This window comes from Panthera tigris, chromosome B3, assembly GCF_018350195.1.
Source record: "Panthera tigris isolate Pti1 chromosome B3, P.tigris_Pti1_mat1.1, whole genome shotgun sequence".
NCBI classification, from domain to species: domain Eukaryota; kingdom Metazoa; phylum Chordata; class Mammalia; order Carnivora; family Felidae; genus Panthera; species Panthera tigris.
The window spans coordinates 132099250-132112364 of NC_056665.1; the positions used below are offsets into that span (position 1 = coordinate 132099250).

General features: G+C 47.6%; 1 protein-coding gene and 1 long non-coding RNA gene across 11 annotated transcripts in view; one reads left to right on the top strand and one right to left on the bottom strand.

The window, feature by feature from the left end:
- FOXN3 (forkhead box N3) overlaps nucleotides 1–13115 on the bottom strand; it is a 392452-nt gene that overhangs the window by 197318 nt on the left and 182019 nt on the right. The gene's annotated exons all lie outside the window — the stretch shown is intronic.
- On the top strand, nucleotides 7213–12593 carry LOC122239688. The gene is made up of 3 exons (XR_006219048.1): nucleotides 7213–7301; nucleotides 11462–11677; nucleotides 12035–12593. It is a non-coding gene; the product is annotated as an uncharacterized LOC122239688 (long non-coding RNA).

Genomic DNA, 13115 nt, shown 5'->3' on the forward strand with positions numbered 1-13115 from the left:
GGGGGGCGGATTACAGAGAGTCCAGAGGTACAACTTGTCTGGAGCAGGAACCTGGGGAGGAAAGATGAGGCCGGTCACAAGTGCCCTTCACAGCCTCCGACTTCAGTGGAAGTTTATTAAACGCTTTTTGATACGGGAGACATCCCATCAAGAGCAACGTCCACAGAGAAGAGACCAAGAGCCCACCGTGGACGTGGTGGCCGAAGAGATCTGGCCAGGTACACTGTGTGCCAATGGTGCCCGCATGGCCATGCACACTCTAGAACTCCATCTCCACAGGAGCAGGATACTGGGGGCTACTAGCCCCTAATCCTGGGGTGCCGGGAACCCAGGGAGAGCGCCCAGAAGATCTGGGTCCCAACTGCTGGCTGTGACATGCAGGAGAGAGCGAAAGACACGGTGGGCCCCGGGGAGACACGAGATCCAACTTCAGCACAGCTGGTGAGCCCCCATCCACACGATTTCACACATTTTAATTATGGCACAAGAAGGGGCTTGCAGATAACACGCATCCCAGTATCATTTTCCCAAATGGAAACGGTCTTCTGAAGAGTGAGCGGTGTGAGGACGGGGCTTCATTCTGTCACTTTCCCAAAGCCTTTTGGAAATCATACGTTCATGCACAACATTGCCATGCGAGCTGCCATGCCTGGCTCCGGTGCCCTGGGCAGGAATGTTCTTCCTCAGCACATCACGTTGCCACTGGAGGTCTGAAGCAGATCAGAACCTGTGACTGGTGGTCATCCTGGGTGTCTGACAAAAGCATGGACTAGGGAGGATAATCAGGTTGCCTCTGTGGCAACCAGTTTGGGAACCATGGATCTAAGCCAACTCAGCTTACATGTGAATTACTGGGGGGGAAAAACATACAAACCAACAAACACACTGAAAAAACACAGTGGGCCCACCAGAGAAGGCTCACTGAATTGAACGGAGAACTCTAAGATTCAGAGAGATGCAGGCATGTGTCCTAGTCACACGTTAGTGACCAAGTTAACTCTAGAACCAGAGACCCTAAGCATCTACTCTGCTCTCTGTGCACGTTCCAAGCTTCCTATTAACCCTCTCCGTGCAACAGAAACCTTGCTCATCAATTCATACAAACACCAAGAGGCAGTCACCACCTCCTCTGCCCTCCCATAGCACCTGGTTCAGATGTCGTATGCCGTGTTGTATGTGTATATCTTTACGTGCTCACCTCTCCCACTAGACTGAAATCATCCTCGTTTTCCTGATGCCTCGCACAAAGCCTGTTTATAAGCATGAGATCAACCTTCGTGGAATTAAGGAATGAGTTATAAGAGTGTTTCCGGTATCATATAAGAATGGTGTCATTACCTTACTACATACTATTTCAGAGACACCGCTCCCCTAGATAGAAACTGATCTATAAGGATTGGGGAGCAGCTTTCACATAAGTCAAAAAACAGAGATAATGAATGTAGGGGTAATCAGGACAGATACTCAAGCAAAAAAAGTGTCCCAACAGTTGTCTGATGACACCTGTCAGTGCTTCTGGGCAATGTGCATTCCCTACACGGAATATCTGTATCAACTACCAGAATCAGGTCCTTTGATCACCAGCAACGTTCTGTGTGGATTTTATCGACGGCTGTAATAGAAACTGGCAGGTAACTCAAAATAGTGTCTCTAGAGTCACGCAAAAACTAAAATTCAAGGGTATTCTGAGTAGTTAATGAAACAAAAAAATCTGACCGCTTTGAGCATATTTTCAAAGATCACAAACAGAAATGAGAAATCATTTATTTTAAAAAAATTAGTACATACAGTGACTCAAAATAAGACACATGAAGGAAGGGGCGCCTGGTGGCTCCATTGGTTAAGCCTCTGACTCCTGATCTCGGCTCAGGTCATGATCTCACAGTTCGTGAGTTCAAGCCCTGCATCAGGCTCTGTGCTGACAGTGCAGAGCCTGCCTGGAATTGTCTCTCCACCTTTCTCTCTCTCCCTCTCTCTCTCAAAATAAATAAACAAACTTAAAAGAAAACAAAAAGGACGCTTGAAGGAAAATAAACCCTATGTAGATGGCACAAGTTCATGTCCATTTCCAATTAATCAGAATCTCAAGGAATGAGTGAAGCAGTAAGATTGTGCAGTCAGGAGCATCAGACGAGAGGCGATGGAGTTGGGCTCTTCACCCGGATATATGGGGTTTTAGTAAGTCATCTGCACTGCATGGACCTCAGAATCTGTCTATAAATCAACATGGCCTCCTAGGATCCCAGGAAGAGATCGCCAAGAATCCAGGGAACACTACAGGGAAGAAAATCTGTTGTAGTTACGTTCACTCTCACGAAAGTGACAGACTATTGGGTGTCATCTACAATGAAGTGAGTTTCACAGGGCCAGGGTCAGTTCTCTGATATCTCTTGAACCACCTCTTTCTCTACCTACTGTAAAACACTCCTTGGTCAGCACATTCAATGCTAAGACTCTCCTCCTTTTGTTAACTCTTGACAATACAGTTGTAGCGATGACAACAGCAGGAAGGAAGCCAGCTGATGGCCAGTGGAGGCAGACAGAGGCAGTTACCTGGGCAAACCCAGTCTTACAGCGGACCGAAAAGACAACAAAAGGTAAGGAAGCTGCATTCTCCCTAATCCGAGAAGGCTACTCATGCAGAGTACACGATACTCAAGTATTCCCAAAAAGCTGAACCTAAGTCTATTATAAGTACTTGAATTGGTGGCTGATGGCTTGCCCATTCTCTCACAAGGTATTCCAAGAGCATCTACTACATGTCGGGCAATGTGCCGACCCCCAACGATGCAAAATTGGATAACACGTGGTCCCTGCCCTCCATCTCAGGGTGGGGAGAGATGTGAAAGGGAACACTGGCAGGGACAGATACTAAGGAGATAATCACACCGCAAAATGGGGGTGATGAAATAATAGGCAAAGTGGAGACAAAAGCCGCAATGAGAAGGGACGGTTCCGGAAGGTTTTGCAGAGGTGCAGCCCAGCTGGGTCATCCAAGTTGAGAACACAGCATCCGGAGGAGAAAAGAGGAGGAAGAATATTCTGGGCAGAGAGAGAATAGCATATGCAAGTGAAAGTCAGCATTAGACCACGTGGCCTTTGTGGGAACAGGGAGTGTTGAGATATGGCAAAAAAAAAAAAAAAAAAAAAGAAAGAAAAGAAAAAAAGACTGGAACAGCAGAATAATGATGGAGAAGAGGATGAAAAGGGAAAACAGCCTCCTTTAAATGGTGAGGGAAAAGAAGAGGCAGGAGCACAGATCAAAAAGAAATGTAAGAGACACATCAATGAAATGTCATATGTGGACCTTCTTTAGATTCTAATTTGAATAAACCGCTGCTGAATTTCTTTTTTAACAATCAGATAAATTCTAAAATGAACTGGACTTTGGGTGGTAGTAAAGAATCGTGGTTAATTTGTTTTTAGGAGTGATAATGGTTTTCAGGGGTGTGTGTGTGTGTGTGTGTGTGTGTGAGAGAGAGAGAGAGAGAGAGAGAGATCTTATGGATTAGAGGTACATTCTGAAATATTTGTAGATACAATGATATGATGCCTGGGATTTACTCTAAAATAATCCAGCAAGGAGGGCAGGAAGGGGCACGAGGAGGAAGGGTGAAACAAGATGGGTCCCGCGTTAATGGTACACACGGTGTGGTGACTCCCACAATAGCTACATTGTAGCTGTAGTCCATTATGGTACGGTATTGAAATCTTCCATAACAAAAAGGATGAGAAAGGCAGATTTTATAATCCCTGCTGAAAGGTGTGAACTGGGTCCTCCAAACATTGCTTCTTAAATTTCAGTGCAAAAAAGAATCATTTTGGGAGCTTGCGTAAATGCAGATTCCCAGGCACTTCCAATTCTCAGTAAATCCAGGCTAAGGTCCAGAAAAGAGAGAGACACGGCCCGAGCGGGGGAGAGAGACAGAGACAGAATCCGAAGCAGGCTCCAGGCTCTGAGGTGTCAGCACAGAGCCCAACGTGGGGCTCGAGCCCGTGAGCAGAACCAAAGTCTGGGGCTCAACCGACTGAGCCACCCAGGCACCCCCAGAAATCTGCATTTCTAAGAAACATTCTAGATCATTCTAATGCTGGTGGTCAGAGCCACACTCCGAGACAACTCACTCAAAGGGCTGTGACAGCATTCGTTTGTGTATTGAAGCTTCTGGTAGCACTATTATCAGATGGACTTGAGGGGAGACAGGAAGGAGAAGGAGGAAGAGTCAGGAGGCCCCTGTGCTGTCCAACCAAGAATAAAGATTAGCGGCAGAAGAGGTCGGAGAGAATGGCATAACCAGAGAGACATCTAGGAGGTAGACTCAAGAGATCTTTGTAACTGACTGGGCGTGAGATTCAAGAACAGGAAAGCTTTGGGGATGACCCCAAGGTGTCCCCCAAGGACCCAGACTTGCACCTCTCTGTGCCCCGCCCCCACCCCCACAGCACCTAATGCAAGGTCCTCCACATTCCAAGAACTCAATGTGGTTCAATGAACAAAAGAATGAATAGAATCACCTAACCCAGCCTTTTTATCCTACAAAAATAAAAGATGAATATTACTGTGCTTACCTATAATGTAGCAGGGGAAAAGACATTACCGTCTCAAATAGCAAGAGGGAAAAATCTACTCCAACATCAGAAACTGACCAACTCCACCGGGCAGTGCTGTGGGAGTGGGTCACTCATTCCATCCCTCTATAAACTGGACGGATTCCAGAATGGTCAAGACGCTAAGAGAAAGGGTGGCACCAACAGATAAAAGCAACGGTCAATGAATACAAGTTCCATTAAATAAAAGTAAGAGCCAAACACTTTAGATGAAAAAGAAGTCGCAGACCGGGGTTTGCATTTGTGTCAAAATCTGGTCCATGTTTGTTCAATCTACAGAAAATCATCTCAGTGACCGCTGTGGCCTTTTGCGTGGACACAACAGGGCTTCGGCTTCATAAACCTCGAAGGCATAAGCAGGAAGCACTTGCCCTCTTTGCACATGGGGCACCTGTGCTCAGAAATGTCCAAGGGCCCCCTACCGCCTTTGGATCGAAGTTGAGACTTCCTGGGCGTGGCCCTCAAGAACCCCACGGTCCAGCTCCAACCACCTTCCCAAACCTGTGTCCCTCTCTCTCCCACAGGAGCCCTCTGCTTCGGCCAGCTGGGGGAAAGGAGAAGCAGAGAAGTCCCACATCTCGGTTCGGCAGCTGGCCATGTCAGCCTAGCAAGCCACTGAATCTCTCTGAGCCCGTTTCCCTACCTGTAAAAAGAGTATCATATCTACTTGCAGTTGCTGGAAAGTGAGAAGATCACAGATACAAATGCCTCACACAACTCGAAACAGCCTTCCGTAAGCCCTGTGAAAATATCTGTTCCTGTTTTCACATTGTCTACCCCATATGCATTCCCACCCCCCACCCCGTGGTACAAGTTCATGACTTGGTGACTCATGACTTCTCTCCCTGCCATCAGCCCCTCCCCTGGCCGTCCTGAAAAGTCCAGCTGATGAAATTCTGTGCCCTCTCCAGGACTCCCACTCTGGTTCCGCTAACCATTAGGGATCTTTTTCTCCTCTGGATTTCTAAACCACGTAATCTTGGCCATGGTCAATCCTTCGGCAACTGGCAAACGCCACTTTTAACCCCCCTAGTCTCTCTTTATCTTTGCCCAGTCCACTACACCAAAGTTTGGGAATCTCTTTGTATTTCTATGCCAGTCCCCGGCACAGAATAATCGCATTTTTCCCCATGGTGAAAATCACAATGTGGTGACATGGGCTGGTTAACAAGAACCATTACTCAATCTCTTGATCTTGAAAATCAGGACAACTTGTGTTGGATAGATGACATTTATTCCTGTCTAGAACAGGGGGGCTAGAGTTCATAATTCTGGGTAATCACTCAACCCTGTGATTATAGGCAATTTGAGGGCAGCTGGCAGGAAGAAGTAGCCACCAAAGAAAAACTTTGCTAGTTTGGGAAATGCCAGCCCCCGATCTATGGAAACAAAACGTAAGGAAGATGAAGTCACAGCAGAAACGACAGAGAGGCAGAAGGGAGCCTTGGGACAGTCCCAGAGGCCTTTGGTGTATTAGTCTCCATCACCTGGGAGAGTTGTCCTGAGGACACGCAAAGGGGAGCAGAAAGTACAAAACGGTCAAAAGTTCCTCATTATTTTTATTTTCGTTATTAAAAAGTTTCGAAAGACCAAGGGCTTCCCAAGAAAATTTTTCATTGCAGGCATGTTTCAAGCCCCAGCCCAGCCCAGATGAAGGACGGGGTGTCCCAGCAGCTATGTGGATCCAGGGACCCTGCCCTTGTTTTGACCAGAGCTGGACATCTAACCCAGGAAGACCCAGTCCGCGTGTCTGGAACTATGACAGACACTGCACAGAAATGATGGGGCTGATGTCACTAGGCGCCGGGGCCATCATGTTGAGGGAGATGGCACCAAGATTCCATCACAAGCAAGCCAACGGTGTGAAGAAGCAGAAATCGACAGCCACAGAGGAAGCCAGACTGCCAAGAAGAGCCTGGAACACATCCCCAGAGAAAGGCGGGATGAGCATCCCTTGTGGCCGCAGAGGGACCTACGGAGCGGCTCCAACCACCACGGACCCGAGATTGCTCCCTTGCTCCTCGCCGCCAGCCCATGGGACTGACTGTTGTATCTTTGGGACAAACCTCTTTTACTTATGCCAACCTGGGTGGCTTGCTTTTCCTCGAGACCAAATGTGCCCCGACTACAACATTCTCCTTTCAGAGAAACTAAACACATTCCGCTGGGAAATCCCTCTTATAATCTATTTCAACCGACAGCAGCTACTTTTGTCTGATTTATTACCTCAGTAAGCCTTCCTTCTGGAAGAGGGAGGGGCCGCGATCTCTTTTAAGGCAGAACTGATCTCACACTGGAAGGGCCAGCGTGTGCAGCCCTACGTTACGTTGCCCTACACGATGCATCTAAACTAGTTTGGTCAGCTTATCCTTCCCCTGAAAGCCCGGGAGCCACCACATCAGCAACTCCGTTGCTAAGGCAACTGCTTACTTTCCATATCAACTGCAAGCTCGTTGCTATGGAAACACATATACAAGAAAAATTCCTCTCTCCAGCCAGGGACCAGATGGCAGGGAACCCAGAGAAGTCATGGGTTAGGGGGCTTTGCTAAATGGGAGGTTTACTACCGTCCGTTTCATCACATCGGAGACGCCACCGGCCCCGAGCCCATTTAGAAATTACAGCCTCATTACCAAAAGCAAAGGTTTGTTTCCTGCCTGCAAAACTGAGGGCAGGAACTACAATAAGTACAGGTGAGTTATTTCTGAAATAATTCTGAATTTCTCCCTCTAAATATAAACCTCTTTTGTTTTTATTCCCAAGCTGAATATACCCTAAAATGAATTCCCTGGTCAAACCGCAATGGAAATATAATTTTCAGGATGAACTGAAATAGAGGTTTGATTTTTTTCCTCCCTTTTGATGGAGAGGTAATCCAGAAATCCTCTTTAGTTTCCACCAACTAAGCGCTAATGTGTCCCAGATTTATACCTCTGCTCTGACTTCTCTATTAAGCTTGAAACCCACATATCAAACCTCCAACCTGATAGCCCCACTTAAAAGCCACCTCAAATTTAACATGGCCAAAACAGGATTTTTGTTCCAACCTCTCTCCCACTTCCCAACCCTCGTTTGCCCCGCAAGCCTTCATCTGCAAACCCCAATCCTGGTCTCAGCCGGCATCATTTCTGTCATCTATAACCTGTACCACGGGAACCCCAGACAGATGCTTCTCCCTGATGTCCCTTTAAAACATGACATTCTTGGTAAGCCTGGGTGGCTCAGTCAGTTGAGCATCCGACTCTTGATTTCGCCCAGGTCATGATCTCAGGGCTCGTGAGATCGAGCCAGCCCTGCGTGGGGCTCCTTGTGGGCAGTGGCAGGGAGCCCGCTTGGGATTCTCTCTCCCGCTCTTCTCTCTCTGCCCCTCATCACTTGCTTGTGTACACTCTCTCTCTCAAAATAAATAAACATACATAAAATACACAAAATAAAACATCTCATTCTCCCTCTTTAATATACTTTCTACTGGCCTTCTTTCTGTCCCCTGGACTGTTCAAGCTGTTGCCACCTCAGGGCCTTTGCACTTGATATTCTCTCTGTTCCAGTCTTTGCACAGCTGCATCTCTCTTGCCATTTAAGGCATGGCCCCATCAGCACCTCCAGGAAACTTCCCACCCTCCTCCCACCCCTCTCCAGTGTATTATATCCTGTTTTATTTTCTTCATTGTGTTTATAACTATCTGATACATTGCCTATGTGTCTATGTATAGATCTCCTGTTTACCATGTGCTTCCCCTCCCCTCCTCCCTATCCTGTGGAGAGTCTGGAATAGCCAGGTAACAACTACCACAGGTCACCTCGATATCCTCAGCACACAAAACTGCGCCTTGCACTCCACACAGATGTGTGGCATGAATGATAAGTGCTTCTAAAATGACGGAGCTACTTTTTTTTGTAAATGCAGAGTCTAATTTTTAGTTTGCAAACTAACGCTTCTGCGGGTTCTTAGAATCATGGCTATGAACACAGGTTCTCACTTTACATGACTTGCATCTGCGGAAGACTCTGGAAAGAACTCGGCATTCCGTGAAGTACTCTGAGAGTACTTCGTGTGACTCTACCCCGGCTGGGTGCCACATTGCTGTGCTCTGATTTCAGGAGACTGGATTTTCACCCCCTCTACTCTAGCCACCATTAGAGTGGTGCTCACGTGACTCGGCCTTCCCCGCCCCCCCCCCCCCAAAAACAAAGTGTACAAACACTCTGCTAGCTGTTTTCTGTCTAATGACATTAGTTAAGTCACTTATCGGTCCTGTCCCTTGAGGAGCACACACAGCCTGCGCGAGGCACTTCACAGAGCTGCGGTAAATGCAAGGCAACACTGCACGCAAGCCCACTGGGTGCAGAGCGGAAGCGCACCTATCCGGTGGGGGCGGGAGGACGACTCGGAAGGGTAACTGACAGGTCTCCCGCTGAGTTCACAGGCGCAAGTGCGCGCGCACACACATCAAAGACGTCATTCCGTTCTTGGGACGGGCCGCAACCTCGCAGAGCAAACCAGCAAGTTATTATTTAAAAAACGACTTGACGCCACTCTCTATCTTCAACCATGCGTTTTCCCTGCTTTTCTTCTTATCATACTCGGCACGCTTCACCTCTATCAAGCTATTGCTTTGGAAAATATTAAATGCAATTTAACCAGAATATCTTGAAGCAAAACCTTGGTGAACTGCAATGTTTAAAAAAAAAAAAAAAAAAAAATGGGTCGGCGTCTCTGCTTTCGTTAAATCAGCAGGGCAATCCAGTTTTCCCCTTCGGGTCCTAGCTCCCCTACCAACGCCTCACTCTTATTTACATGACCTCCCTGACCACCCATCTCTCTCCTTCCTTTTCTCCGACTGTTCCAACACATGCCTTGGGTCCAGAAACATTCATCTCCTCTAGACCTCTGTGACAGAAAAGCCCACGCTTGCTTACTAACAAAACCAACATTTTTATCCGGGATCGCAACGGGGCCGGCTAAAAGACGACCTTTCCTAGCCTTCCTTGCAGTCATGTGACCACAGTATAGCCAATGAGATAGATGAAAGCAGAATGTGGGATTTCTGAAAAAGCTCCTTTAAAACGGCGAACTCAGTGGGACCTCCCCACTTTGGTCCTTCCCTGCACCCACACCCCCCTTCCTACTTCCCAAATGGACAACAGGCCAGCTATGTCATCGTGGACCAGGAGAAGGCTCTGAGAATGGAAACCAGCAGTGCACTAAGAGCAGCAGAGCAGAAAAAGACAGATGGAATCTGGGTCTCTGTCCAACTCCTCAAGACTTATTTTATGTGACAGAGCGATCCACTTCTAACTTGTTTAACTCACTCATGTTTGGATTTTCTGGAATAAATAGTCCAACCTCATCCGAACGAATCCATTCTTGAAGGTCACGTGCTCATTCCCACACCAGAAGAATGTTTTGTGAATTTATTCAAGTACCTCCCCCATAAGGAGTATCCAAAACTTGCCCACTGCTAGCTTTATCTCAGCTCCAAGTGCCCCATTTTGGGGAAGAAAAGCTTCTTCTCCAATGACACCTATCACTTACGGATCGGGCATGCTTCCCACACTGGTGGTGGTTTATTCTTTTTTTATTTTTATCATGTCTCCTGTATCCCTGCAGTGTAAGCTCCTAGGGGGCAAGAACCAAATCTCACTTTTTTGGGTTTTTTTTTGTTTGTTTTGTTTTTTTTTTAATTTTTTTTTTTTCAACGTTTTTTATTTATTTTTTTTGGGACAGAGAGAGACAGAGCATGAACGGGGGAGGGGCAGAGAGAGAGGGAGACACAGAATCGGAAACAGGCTCCAGGCTCCGAGCCATCAGCCCAGAGCCTGACGCGGGTCTCGAACTCACGGACCGCGAGATCGTGACCTGGCTGAAGTCGGACGCTTAACCGACTGCGCCACCCAGGCGCCCCTCACTTTTTTGTTTTAATGCTTATTTATTTTTGAGAGAGCGAGCGAGTGCAGAGGGCCAGAGATAGAGGGAGACGGAATCCGAAGCAGGCTCCAGGCTCTGAGCTCTCAGCTCAGAGCCTGACGCGGGACTTGAACCCACGAACCATGAGATGGTGACCTGAGCCGAAGTCGGTTGCTTAACCGACTAAGCCACCCAGGTGCCCCAAATCTCACTTTTTAACTTAACCTTTCCCATTGCCAAATAATTCTACAGAAGAGACTATTCTGTAACAGCAAAGGGCCATTGGTGTCCTTGAAATCACAGGTAAAAAGTTACTGATGGCCTACCAATATAGAGGCAGGCCACAGGAACAACTTGGTAAATTCTGATGATAACTTCAGGCCAGGGTTGAACCAAATACAGCCAAAAGATAAATCCTCACAGGGCCAGTAAGAAGTATTCATTGGGACAAGTGATAAATAAGTTAAAAGTGACAAGGATACCCTTGGATAACAAGGGTTAACATGACACTAGCCTTTTAAAAATATATAATCATCTGTTTCAAGTGCTGAAAAGTCCACTGGGAAGATGGTGGAATTTTGTATAAAACCTAAGAGCTGCCATCATCTTGCCAAAGCTTAAGAGCATGAAGATGACCAAGGGCAAGGTGAGAGAGTATGGATTAATCTAAACAACCCACCACTACTTGTGAAAGAAGCAAAACCCATGACTTTCAAATAGGAGGTCAGTGTGCCAACTTCCCATATTATTTACTGCAGAGAATTATCCTGCAGCTAAAGTGATTTCAAAGGGAAATCCCAAAGCTCTTCAGCTCAACAGGGGAGGTTCTGAGAGCAATTTCTTGCTGGTTGGATATCCAGGCAGCGTATCAATGAAGAAGCAGCCCATAGGCCTACCAGGTACCACAAAGCCCTACCAAAGAGAATGCAACATTTTTTTGAACAGTTCACGGGGAGAGCTACTGGACAGATACACCAATGGGGCCCTCACGTCCAGAAGAACCAAGCTTTCCAGAAGACTTGTCGGGATCCTTATCACCGTCAATAACAGGAGTCACTGTGGGGACTGAAAAAGCAGTGCATCTGTGAAACAAAAAAGCCAGGAAGGAATGATGTGAGAAACAGGAAACAAGTAAATGAAGGCGGGCATGCTGAAGGAAGGGTAAGTTCTTCGGGTAAGTTCTGGAAGCTAGAAGGAAATTCTGCAGGTGGGGCCCACTGGACCACTGGCCGGTGCCGTAGCCACAACCCATTCAACGCTGTACCCTTTCGGCACTTGGTGTAGTTAAGCAAAGTAGGTACTGACCGTAACAGATACTTTAAAAAAGTTGCTGAACGAATGAATAGGCAGACACTGAACAGCTGGCAAGATGAGGACACCAGAAACGCCCCCCCGAGCCAAGGCATCCGATACCTGGAAGGAGCAGAGTTGGTAGGGTTGGTGGGAGAGCATGGCCAAGGGCGGTACAGACTTCTTGGGGTGACAGAGGATGCTGGTATGAAAAGCCTCTTCTTCCAGGGCCTGCAACATGGGGTTATGTTTACTTCAAGCCCCTCGGAGACCCTGGTAAAGTCCCAACCTTCTGAGGCAAAGTCTACTATTTACCCAAGACAACAGAAAACAGTGTGCTAGGCAGTGTGCGCCTGCGAGAGAGAGGCTGTGTCCCCGCTGCTGTGCCCGGAGCCCGCACTCGGGGATGAGCAACATCATCACTTGCCCCAGAGACTTCAGAAGAATCTCCATCCCGTTTTTTGCACGCCCCACCACCCAGCATGACCCTGATTTTTAGGAACTTCGCCCTCAAAATCGGACTACACAGTCTTTCAAATGGCATTACTTATCCAAAATAAAAGAAGTCCTCTCTTCTTCCTGCACCGGCCACCAATTAAATGGGTACATTGACTAGCATCACGGGAAAGGGAAATGCTCTTGATTCCGTGTTTACACCACCAAGAGGGGGGAGTTAGAGGCGACCGTGCACATGGGGGTACTACCACATAAGAGACGCTGCCTTATTTTCCCAACTGCCTTTGGAAAAGAGTTTCAGGGGCGCCTGGGTGGCTCAGTCGGTTAAGCGTCTGACTTCGGCTCAGGTCACGATCTCGCAGTTCGTGAGTTCGAGCCCCGCGTCGGGCTCCATGCTGACACCTCAGTGCCTGGAGCCTGCTTCAGATTCTGTGTCCCCCTCTCTCTGCCCCTCCCCCGCTCTCTCTCTCTCTCAAAAATAAACATTAAAAAAAAAAAAAAGAAAAAAGAAAAAGAATTTCATCCAGCAGGATGGAAAAGCAAAGCGTCAAGGGGGCTGGCTGGGAAGTGGAAGGAGAGCTTGTGTAAACAGTATCTGTGCATGGAGAGGGGACTCTGAGCTTGGGCCAGACCAGTGGCGCGGACCCGGGGCATTTCTTGCAAAGAGGAAGCTGAGAGGGCAGTGGCAGACTTCGTGCAGACATCACATCTCCCCATTTGCTGACAAAGACAGAATCTGGCCCCATCTCAACAGCACAAAAAGACTATATTTACCTTTCTCTATCCTACAGCCCCAAAGTAAACGCTGGGTTTCCTGGGGTTATTTGAGGTCCCTATCGCTCATGTTCATAGA